General features: G+C 38.5%; 1 protein-coding gene across 1 annotated transcript in view; it reads right to left on the reverse strand.

Moving 5' to 3' along the window:
- Window positions 1–12,708, reverse strand: part of Rrp6 (exosome component Rrp6) — a 189,046-nt gene that overhangs the window by 114,870 nt on the left and 61,468 nt on the right. The gene's annotated exons all lie outside the window — the stretch shown is intronic.

Raw genomic sequence — 12,708 nt, forward strand, 5'->3', positions numbered from 1 at the left:
CAAAATATCTTGGAGTTACCCTTGATCGCAATCTCACTTACCAGAAACACTGCTCGAACACCAAGCAAAAAGTGGCAGCCAGAAATAATATTATAAGGAAGATAATGGGTACTACCTGGGGGGCACATCCCAATACTGTGAGAACCTCTTCCATTGCTCTATGTTACTCTGCAGCGGAATACGCATCCCCAGTATGGTACAAGTCAAGTCATGCCAGAAAGGTAGATGTTACTCTAAACGATACCTGTCGCATCATTACCGGCTGTCTAAAACCTACTCCGTTGAACAAATTGTATAGTCTTGCTGGTATTGCCCCTCCTGATATCTGTCGAGAGGTTGCAGCAAAAAACGAGAGGAAGAAGGCGGAAACATCTGAAGCTCACTCTCTGTATGGATACAGGCCAGTTACTCCAAGACTCAAACCAAGGAAAAGTTTCCTCAGAACAACAGAGGCTCTTAATGGGACACCTCAGCAATCTCGAATTGATATGTGGCGCGCAAGCTGCACTCGCTTCGAAGAATGGTTGACACCAAGTAAAGAATTACCACCTGGTCACATGGAGAAATGGAGTACTTGGAGATCACTGAACAGATTACGGGCAGGCGTGACAAGATGTAAAAGCAACCTGCATAAGTGGGGTTTTAACATCGAATCATCATTGTGTGACTGTAGTGCAATCCAGATGACATCTCATTCGTTGCAGTGTAGTAAGTGCCCTAAAACATGCACAGTACAAGATCTACTTCAGGCAACAGAAAATGCACTGGATGTTGCCAATTTCTGGGCAAAAGTAGTATAGACTTTTTCTTATAAGTGTGACTTTGTATATAATGTATACAATTCAGTAAGAGTATATATGTATTTATAGTATTAATGCTTCTGATACGAATAAATAAAAATACCATAACTGAAGAACCTTTTCAAAGTAATCCAATAAACTCCTATTGGCCTCGTACATACAACCGAGAACATAATATCTCTTACTCACACGTAATATAATAGAAACACAAGTAGTACTAGAATATAACATTTGAAAAATACATACTACAAAAAGAAACGGCCTTCAACTGGTCATAGGCCCCTGGACTACGAACCCGGCACGTCCACACAGCACACCCACAAGCACAACTCTAACCCAATTACACACCCATTCGCGGCCACAAGCATTAACCTTTCACTCAATATACACACGCAACATTCACTCACGACTTACGCTCCGATGTTCGCAGCCCAGAAACCTTGGGTTCGAAAGGAACCCCCAAGTAGATGCTCTAGAGAGCGACAAATAAATAATGTGAGTTAAACGCTGGATACAACCAGCCACCAAGACTACGCTTCAGAAGGGAAGGGGAAGGGACAGGAGAGGGAACAACCAATGTAGAAACAGAAAATACACTCAACTCATAGCGCAGGTGCACTTCAAGTGTCAGTAAGAGTCTTTTGAGTCTGAGAGCATAAATAGAAGTTTCTTGTTATACAAATTTTTAATGAAAAATGAAAATATATGTGATAGGTTTATTTACTGAAACGCCCACAAGGGTTGAAGTACTGATAACAGTCCACCAGGAATCGCTGCCAAATTGGTTTCCAATAATTTCTTAGCGTCTTCCGTCAGGGGGCCACGCAAACTGTCCATCACGAGAAGGGCCGGGTATCGAAGGAGGGACCCTACTCGATTTCCCCAAATCGCTTGTATCCAATCTTGTATAAGTAACGTGTCCATCCACCCTTTTTCATGGATACAAACGTAGATCCCTTACGGAAATTTTACTTTAGGCAGTGTTTTTTGTTTTAGAACAACATAAAGGTGCAAGCTTTCTGCCATCAACTGTTACAGTGCAAGCATTACAGTACATTGTTTTTCGCTTCTGGTACTGCATACGATTACACTCGATGTCCCTTTCTTATCGATTGTTCGACTTGGTGGCATAGCAAATATACAAACCAAATCATCCAACTATTATTACAGCCATAAATTTTCTTTCTTCTCGTCATATTACATTTATATAAAAAATACCTCACTTATCGCATCACAAATTTTCGCTATTACCGCTTAGTAAAATTATTTCTTGAATAAAATGACTGTGTCCACCTATTCAATACAATTATATTTTGTAGTGATTACATTCTATATGAAATATAAACACTACTTAGGGACATGTTTCGCCCTAGTTTTGGGCATCTTCAGCCTAATACTTATCTTAGGGTCAAGTTTTAATCTATTAACACTGGAACTTAATACTAAACTTAAATTAATATCAAATACTAAATACAATGGTCTTATGCTTATTACGTATTTACATAGTTTACAATATGCACATCAACTAAATGCCAGAATTTGTGAACAAGGAAGCAATAAAATATTATTTTACAATGACTAGAATATGTCTGAGACGTCTGGATAAAAGTTTATGCAAATGTGTACGTATTGGCTATCAATCAATCAATACTGATCTGCATTTAGGGCAGTCGCCCAGGTGGCAGATTCCCTATCTGTTGCTTTTCTAGCCTTTTCCTAAATGATTTCAAAGAAATTGGAAATTTATTGAACATCTCCCTTGGTAAGTTATTCCAATCCCTAACTCCCCTTCCTATAAATGAATATTTGCCCCAGTTTGTCCTCTTGAATTCCAACTTTATCTTCATATTGTGATCTTTCCTACTTTTATAAACGCCATTCAAACGTATTCGTCTACTAATGTCATTCCACGCCATCTCTCCGCTGACAGCTCGGAACATACCACTTAGTCAAGCAGCTCTTCTTCTTTCTCTCAATTCTTCCCAACCCAAACATTGCAACATTTTTGTAACGCTACTCTTTTGTCGGAAATCACCCAGAACAAATCGAACTGCTTTTCTTTGGATTTTTTCCAGTTCTTGAATCAGGTAATCCTGGTGAGGGTCCCATACACTGGAACCATACTCTAGTTGGGGTCTTACCAGAGACTTATATGCACTCTCCTTTACATCCTTACTACAACCCCTAAACACCCTCATAACCATGTGCACAGGTCTGTACCCTTTATTTACAATCTCATTTATGTGATTACCCCAATGAAGATCTTTCCGTATATTAACACCTAGATACTTACAATGATCCCCAAAAGGAACTTTCACCCCATCAACGCAGTAATTAAAACTGAGAGGACTTTTCCTATTTGTGAAACTCACAACCTGACTTTTAACCCCGTTTATCAACATACCATTGCCTGCTGTCCATCTCACAACATTTTCGAGGTCACGTTGCAGTTGCTCACAATCTTGTAACGTATTTATCACTCTATAGAGAATAACATCATCCGCAAAAAGCCTTACCTCCGATTCCACTCTTTTACTCATATCATTTATATATAAGAAAACATAAAGGTCCAATAATACTGCCTTGAGGAATTCCCCTCTTAATTATTACAGGGTCAGATAAAGCTTTGCCTACTCTAATTCTCAGAGATCTATTTTCTAGAAATATAGCAACCCATTCAGTCACTCTTTTGTCTAGTTCAATTGCACTCATTTTTGCCAGTAGTCTCCCATGATCCACCCTATCAAATGCTTTAGACAGGTCAATCGCGATACAGTCCATTTGACCTCCAGAATCCAAGATATCTGCAATATCTTGCTGGAATCCTACAAGTTGAGCTTCAGTGGAATAACCCTTCCTAAAACCGAATTGCCTTCTATCGAACCAGTTATTAATTTCACAAACATGTCTAATATAATCAGAAAGAATGCCTTCCCAAAGCTTACATACAATGCATGTCAAACTTACTGGCCTGTAATTTTCAGCTTTATGTCTATCACCCTTTCCTTTATACACAGGGGCTACTATAGCAACTCTCCATTCATCTGGTATAGCTCCTCCGACCAAACAATAATCAAATAAGTACTTCAGATATGGTACTATATCCCAACCCATTGTCTTTAGTATATCCCCAGAAACCTGATCAATTCCTGCCACTTTTCTAGTTTTCAACATTTGTATCTTATTGTAAATGTCATTGATATCATACGAAAATTTTATTGCTTCTTTGGCCTTAGTCTCCTCCTCTATCTCGACATCATCCTTGTAACCAACAATCTTTACATACTGCTGACTGAATGCTTCTGCCTTTTGAAGATCATCACATACACACTCCCCTTCTTCATTAATTATTCCTGGAAAGTCCTTCTTGGAACCTGTTTCTGCCTTAAAATACCTATACATACCCTTCCATTTTTCACTAAAATTTGTATGACTGCCAATTATGCTTGCCATCATGTTATCCTTAGCTGCCTTCTTTGCTACATTCAATTTTCTAGTAAGTTCCTTCAATTTCTCCTTACTTCCACAGCCATTTCTAACTCTATTTCTTTCCAGTCTGCACCTCCTTCTTAGTCTCTTTATTTCTCTATTATAATAAGGTGGGTCTTTACCATTCCTTACCACCCTTAATGGTACAAACCTGTTTTCGCATTCCTCAACAATTTCTTTAAACCCATCCCAGAGTCTGTTTACATTTTTATTTACCGTTCTCCACCGATCATAGCTACTTTTTAGAAACTGCCTCATGCCTGCTTTATCAGCCATATGGTACTGCCTAACAGTCCTACTTTTAAGACCTTCCTTTCTATCACATTTATTTTTAACTACCACAAAAACAGCTTCATGATCACTAATACCATCTATTACTTCAGTTTTCCTATAGAGCTCATCTGGTTTTATCAGCAACACATCCAGGATATTTTTCCCTCTGGTTGGTTCCATCACTTTCTGAATCAGCTCTCCTTCCCATAATAACTTATTTGCCATTTGTTGGTCATGCTTCCTGTCGTTCGCATTTCCTTCCCAATTGACATCTGGCAAATTCAGATCTCCCGCTACAATCACATTTCTTTCCATGTCGTTTCCCACATAGCTGACTATCCTACCAAATAATTTCGAATCCGCGTCAGTGCTACCCTTTCCCGATCTGTACACTCCAAATATATCAAGTTGCCTATTATCTTTAGAAATGAGCCTTACACCTAGAATTTCATGTGTCTCATCTTTAACTTTTTCGTAGCTTACAAATTCTTCTTTCACCAGAATTAACACTCCCCCTCCCACCCTTCCTATCCTATCTCTACGATACACACTCCAGTGCCGTGAGAAAATTTTTGCATCCATTATATCATTTCTCAGCCATGATTCAACTCCTATTACAATATCTGGTAAATATATATCTATTAAATTACTTAATTCTATTCCTTTCCTTTCAATACTTCTACAGTTCAAAACTAACATTTTATGTCATCCCTACTTGATTTCCAGTTCCCTGTTCCCTTATCACCGCTCCCTAGGCCATCCTGTTTCCCTGAATGTACCTCCCTATTACCCTTCCAAACAAATTTCCTAACTTATACGTACCACTGTGGTTTAAATGAAGGCCATCTGAGCGCAGATCCCTATCTCCTACCCACCCATCAGGATCTAGAAATTTCACTCCCAGTTTCCCACATACCCACTCCATAGTCTCATTTAAATCCCCAATCACCCTCCAGTCAGTATCCCTTCTACACAGTATTCCACTAATAACAATCTCCGCTTTCTTAAACTTCACCCGTGCTGCATTTACCAGATCCCGCACATCTCCAACTATGTTGGTACTTACATCAGCTTGCCTTACATTGTTGGTACCAACGTGAAACACTACCACCTTCTTCTTCCCCTCCTCCCTCTCTTCTACTTTCCTCAACATCTGCCTCAACCTAATTCCTGGATAACACTCTACCCTGGTACCCTTTCCTCCACACACTTTCCCCACGTGTCTAACGATGGAATCCCCCATGACCAGAGCCTCAACCCTACCCACCTCATTTGATCCCCTCCCCTCCTGGTCAGCCCTATCTTTCCTGATAGCTGCAAAAGCTACTTCCTCCTCCCTTTTCTCCTTCCCATGACCCTGTTCCACCTGTCTTTTCCTATCCTCTACTCTACATTTTCCTTTCCTACCTTTTCCCTTCTTCCTACTTCCACACATCTCAGCAACAGTTCCCTGTCCCTCATCTTCCCTCTGTTGTTCTACCTGGAGTGACTCGAACCGATTTCGCACAGACACCTGTCCTGAATTCTGATCCTGAATAGAGCCCTTAGCCTGCAATCTCCTTCCCCTTAGAACATTAGACCACCTGTCTTCTACAACTCCTCCCTTTCCTTCCCCTCCCTCTTGTACACCTACTGTAACCTGTACATTGTTTGAGGGAGTCCTATCTTCCTTCCTGTCTTCTGTGAGAATCCTAATTATCTCCCTCAAACTTTCCAACTCCTCCCTCATACCCCTCAATGCCTCGCCACATCCACAGTAAGTACACTCGCGCTCCTTAGCCATTCTTTACGGGGAAAAAAAAATGAAATTAAAAATAAAATAACTTATTTGCAAAAAATAAATTAACGGAGGGATATATTGTCTGGGATAGTACACAACAATAAGGTAATTAATATACGACTACACTACAATACTACTTAGTCGTGCTCTATTTTTTATTTATCCTACAACCCCTGACAGGATAAAAACTGCTGTTAATTACTGAATATCGAAAGTAATAGCCTACACAAGAACTACACAATTCCAAACTGCAATTAAGCCTATTCTAATAACAACAACAGTATTTTAGTACGAGTTTCTACGGATACCTCTACTACACCAGTACTACACAAATATTTTACAATAATAAAATAATCACACTAAATTCTAATAGGATATTACTCGTATACTACTGTACAGTACACTAATTTTAAACTACTTTCAGACGTATCCTAATTACGATACTGGTACCGTACCGTATGTTACTAAACTAAGCACAACAGAAATGAAATTTGCAAGAACTACTGTACTCAAAGATTACCAACGAAGCTAAATGCTTAAACAAATTATTATTAGTATTACGGTCTAATAGATACACACGAAAAATAACACACGTATATAGCAGGCAAGATACGGCACTATCTAAATGTACTGTATCTATACTACAATGTATCTACACTACACTACACTGCGTTTGTTTAATGCTTAAGTATCGAAAGGATTGCCGCACACGAAGAAAAACACGAATATAACTGGCAAGATACTATCTAATATATTATACCTTATCTTCACTACAATTCTACTGAAATGTGGTTATGTGATTATTACAGCTGGTGGATTACTATTATTTTCCCTACTCCACGGGACGGAGAATGAAAGTGTCCTTAATTAGGCCTACTGAAAAATACAAGGTTGTCTACAGTAATTTCTCAAATATTTCTATCAAAACTACTACTACTACTCCAGGGACTTGAACTGCAATTTCTGGGATATATGAACTTTATTATTATTAGCTAACTGCTCATAAATACTGAAATATCGAGGGAGCGAAATATAGATTACGGATACTTTAACTACCTACTCAGAAGAACAAATGAATGGAATACAAGGTCAGCTGATTTTTATTTACTTGACTACACTACATCCTTTGTTCACGAGTGTAGCCAACAATGCAATATTTGAATATGAAGAGCAACAATAATCAATAACAATACGACTGTTAACCATTACCATGTAATCTCTTTAACTTGTTTTTAAATGGAAGTTTACAGGCCTATCGTGTTTTATTTTAATGTAGTAAATTATTACCTTCACGATAGTTTGAACGGATATCTATACGAAATACCGGAGAAGTTGCTGCAGAAGTTATGGTACTATTCCTTATGATAATCTGCCTTTGTAAGTATAACCAACGAACCTACAGATATTTACAAATATTTTTAAAGTTAATATTATTACCTAAAGTATTTCCTAAACCTAAATTCTAAACAAGGTACACCTAGCTAGCCTACTTAACCTAGAAAACTTAATTTACTGAAGACCAACTGAATTACTTGTTACAAAATTTAAATAAATATCACTACTCCCAATTACTACCAACAAGCACTAAACACCACTAGGGCTAGGGAGAGATCACAGCATGAATTGGAGTTCTCCAACTGTTTGACTAGAGATTGATCACAGCGTGAATTGGGGCTTCTCCAACTTTATGGATGAACATTAAGTTGAAGGTTTTACAGCTTTATCGCTTAGTACGATCACATTTTTCCTAGCCCTGAAACTGTTGTCATCCCTTGTGAAAAAAACGTGATTTTTATTTCGGGTAAGATCCGTTGCCACAATTCCGTGATTACAGAAAAAGGCCTTAAATTCCTGAACTTCGCAGAATAAGTTGCAGGTTTGGGGAACAAGCCATAAGCCTCAGTGTTCAATTTTGCTTTCCAGTTAGCAGCGAGATTGCTGAATAACACAGTGAGTCTATTTGTGCATGTAAATTCGCATTCCATTCAGAAGTTAGAAATTTATTTTGTGTTGAGTGGTACAGTGAAGGGATTGAATGCCTTTAATGAGGATACTTATATCTCAGAAACTGAAAGAAACACGTATTTTCTTGATTTCGGAAAATCCAATTAATGGGCGTTAAACAGGAGTGACAAATGGGGTGAATTTTTTGAAAGACTAGATCTACAGTATATCTCAAAAACTTAACATGTTGCAGAAGTAAAAAATGGTATTTTTATCTCTATTAAAATAAAGAAACATATTTTTTTGTTAAACACTCCTGTTTTGAATTCTTTTTATTAGGATACTGATATCTCAAAAAATGAAGATGTTACAGATGTGAAATTTGGTATTTGGAATCTCCTTTAAAAATAATGAATACGTATTTTTTTGTTTTCGGAAATCCACTTAAAGGGGAGTGGGGGAGGGTGGTGGTAGAATTGAAAAATTATTTGAATTACTGTAAAATCCTGAATACCACCCACCAATGAATATGACCCGCACCCTAAATTTGAGGCGGCAAATACAGAAAAATATAAAAATTCAAATAACTTGCATACCTATTTAATTTTTCCTCAAATATACCACAAATATACATTTAAACAACTTACAATTAATAAAATCATCACAAAAATCATAAATAAAATCGGTCCAATTCTCAGATCATTCACAATTCACCGTCATCATCTGAAGTTTCACCAAGGGAATTTTCGTTGCTGGCATCTTTCCACAAATAGTCGTCCTCACTACCGTCCACTGAATTTGAAACCCCACATTTCTTAATGCTTTAGGATGCTAGATCGTTGGAAATGTGTACTCATGCTGCCTTGATCCAGCTGCATATTAGTCCCACTTCAGGCCTCTTCACTCGTCCGGTTGGTGTTAACGCGTGATCACCATCAGACATCCATTCTGTGTACAACTGTTTCATTGCAGTTTTGAAAGGCCGGTTCACGTGTACATCCAACGGCTGTAGAATAGAAGTGAATCCTCCGGGAATTATCACAAGATCGGTTTTTCCTTTCCTCATCATATCTTTTATGGCGTCAGTTGTATGTCCTCGGTAACTGTCCATCACAAGCATGTTTCGTTTTTGTAACAAAGCTCCCGGACGACGTCAAATGCACTTCACCCAGTCCTCAACTAACGCAGTGTCCATCCAGCTGGACTCATGTGTTCTAACAATAACACCGGACGGCAAGTTTCCTTTCAGAAGTGTTTTCCTTTCCAGAACCACATATGGAGGGAGTTTGGTTCCATCCGCTAATACACACAACATTACCGTGCATCGTTGCTTTTCGTTACCACCTGTTCTGATGGTTAGACTTTTAGAACCTTTCGTATCCACTGTATTTTCCAATGGCATATCAAAATAAACAGGTATCTGGTCAGAATTTCCAATTTGCGACAGCAAATAAGAATTTTGCTTCCTCAAATGAATAATGTGACGCTGAAAGGGCGTTAATTTTTCTTCATACGCCCCAGGGAGATGTTGTGAAATAGACACACGTCTCCGAATGCACAATCTCTTTCTCTGATAAAAGTTTTGGATCCATCCGTGGCTTGCAGTAAAAACCTGTGTTTTGAGTTATTTTGAGATCACTAGTGCTTTAAATGGACACATTTCATTAGAAACACCATATCCTAACTCACGTTTTTCTATTACAAATTTATGGAGCCGGTCTTCAATTCCTGGAAACACTGCACTGTGCCTAAGGAACGCTCTGCGATAACCGTTACTTTTTAGAAGTTTCTCCTTCTTCCGCCAATCACAAATACATGATTCATCAATATCGTAATTTCTGCCAATGGCACGATTTCCGTATATTTCAGCTTCGCTTACAACTTTAATTTTCTCACGTACAGTAAATGACCGCAGACGCCATTTTGAATCCATCGCTTACTATCGAGACAGCACTTTCATAGGACAGATACGGAACTTGAATGTGAGCGAGGTAGACTTCCGTAACCAACAGTCTCAACCCTCGCAAAGTACGATAACCTGCAAGAACAGCTATTTGAGCACCCAGCATGCCAGCAACACTTGTGAAACAAATGACGATCGAGCATCCACAGCAGCGGCTTTCATATTTACCGCACATTTACCCATATTCTTTGATTTACCATATTTCATTACCTTACATTTCGCTTTTACATGCCACTGTAACCATATTGAGAAAGAGTCAATCTTGTTTTCTAGAACGCAACTAAAACACAATAAGAACTGAAATCCCATTTACATGTGGTATATTGAGTATGGTAACCGTATTCAAATCTATTTCAATCCGCCATGTAAACGTTATAAATATTTACGAGAATGAACGGCTTAAATACAACCCACACCCAAGATTTAGAACGAATATTTTGGGGAAAAAGGTGTGGGTATTCGGGGTTATACGGTATTTGTATGAAGATACTATTATCTAAAAAATGAAAGATGTTGCAGACATGAAAATTAGTATTTGGAATCTGCTTTAAAAGTAAAGAAACACGTATTCCTTTGATGTCAGAAAATCCAGTGAAAGGAAGGTAGATAGGTAGGAGGGTGTGTGTGTGTGTGTGTGTGTGTGTGTGTGTGTGTGTGTGTGTGTGTGTGTGTGTGTGTGTGTGTGTGTGTGTGTGCGCGCGCGCGTGTGTGTAAAAGATTTGAAAAATGAATTGAATTAATTGTATGAGTATACTTACATCTAATAAAAACTAAAATTGTTACAGACTTGAAAATTGGTATTTGGACCTTCTTTAAAAACAAAGAAAAATGCATTTTTGGGGGGGAAACGATATTGGGGAGGCGGGGGTGAAAAGGAGTTGAATTCCTTTAATGAGGACACATATCTCAAAAACTGAAGATGTTACAGTCGTGATAATTGGTATTTAGAATATCCTTTACTAATAAAGAAACAAGTATTCTTTCCAGAAAATTCACTTAATGGGGAAGGGGGAGAGTGTGAAAGGAAGTGAAAAAAAAAAGGGAATTCTTTTTATGGGGTAACTTATATCTCAAAACTGATGGTAACAGACATGAACATTGGTATTTGGAATCTTCTTTAAATATAAAGAAACACAACTTCTTTCTTTGAGGGGGGGGGGGGGGGAGGAAACGGGGTGAAAACGGAGTTTAGACCAATTGATTTTATGTTCATAATGTAGGCTAGTTGATTCTGTGAAAGTGTGAGAGTGTGAAAGGAAGTGAAAAAAAAAAAAAAGTGAATTCTTTTTATGGGGTAACTTGTATCTCAAAACTGATGGTAACAGACATGAACATTGGTATTTGGAATCTCCTTTAAATATAAAGAAACACAACTTCTTTCTTTGAGGGGGGGGGGGGGGGGGAGGAAACGGGGTGAAAACAGAGTTTAGACCAATTGATTTTATGTTCATAATGTAGGCTAGTTGATTCTGATCATAAACCGATAATTTTTAATCTTTCCTGGGTTCGTTTTCAAGAGCCATCTTTTCCTTTGCAGAACTTAAATTCAGATTACAGTAGATTCTCCTGGCATAAAAATGAAAATTTCAACACATTTGAAATAAACGATAGGAATGATATTGACCGTGAAATTGTTCACCTCTATAATAAGACCAATAATGCACGAAAGTATATAATTCGTATTGCCAGAAATCCTGCGCACTTGCCTACGCGCGACAATGGTGCTGGTCACATTGTCAGCAATGACAATGGCAGCAGATGTAATTTATCGCAAGTAGCGGTCTTGCTGCGGGGTCCAGAACAACAACACTGATAATAATAATAATAATAATAATAACAACCTAAATTTAACTAATATCACCCACCCTAACAATAATAATGTTTTGGACCGTTGTCAAAATGTGCAGACCGCGCTGGCAATGGGTCCTGGCCGGTAATGACTACGAATGCAGTCTGCCGTGGGTTCAGTACTGCCAAGGCACCCAAGACGACACCACACCGGATCTCCTCAAGGATTTGATCCACATTAAAAATACTTATAGGAAAAGATGGCAAAGATTTAGGGACCCAACTGACTGGGTGAAATACCTGGAGCTAGCCTGGGAAGTATGAAATCGATTGCTGGAAAGAAAGATTGAAAAATGGGAGGAACTTTGCCGCCAGATTGCAAATGTTGGTGGATTATATTATAAAATGGGTCCATCTGGCTCCGGATGGTAGCACCCTGTAAGGGCCCCTGCCTAGGGTTACAGGTGAAACCTGGTCAACGGTCTCGAAGGCGGATGAGGAATTTAATGTCCCAACAGCGGAGAGAGCGGAAGAACCTAGTGGAGTAAAGCACGAATAAAAAATCATTTCGGACTAACAATCCGATCTTATCTTGGAATTAATTTCCTACCTTGTACAATGTACAATTTCAATTGCAGAATGGAAAGTCCGCTGAATGAAAGCACTACCCC

This window comes from Anabrus simplex, chromosome 6 (genome assembly GCF_040414725.1).
Source record: "Anabrus simplex isolate iqAnaSimp1 chromosome 6, ASM4041472v1, whole genome shotgun sequence".
NCBI lineage: Eukaryota > Metazoa > Arthropoda > Insecta > Orthoptera > Tettigoniidae > Anabrus > Anabrus simplex.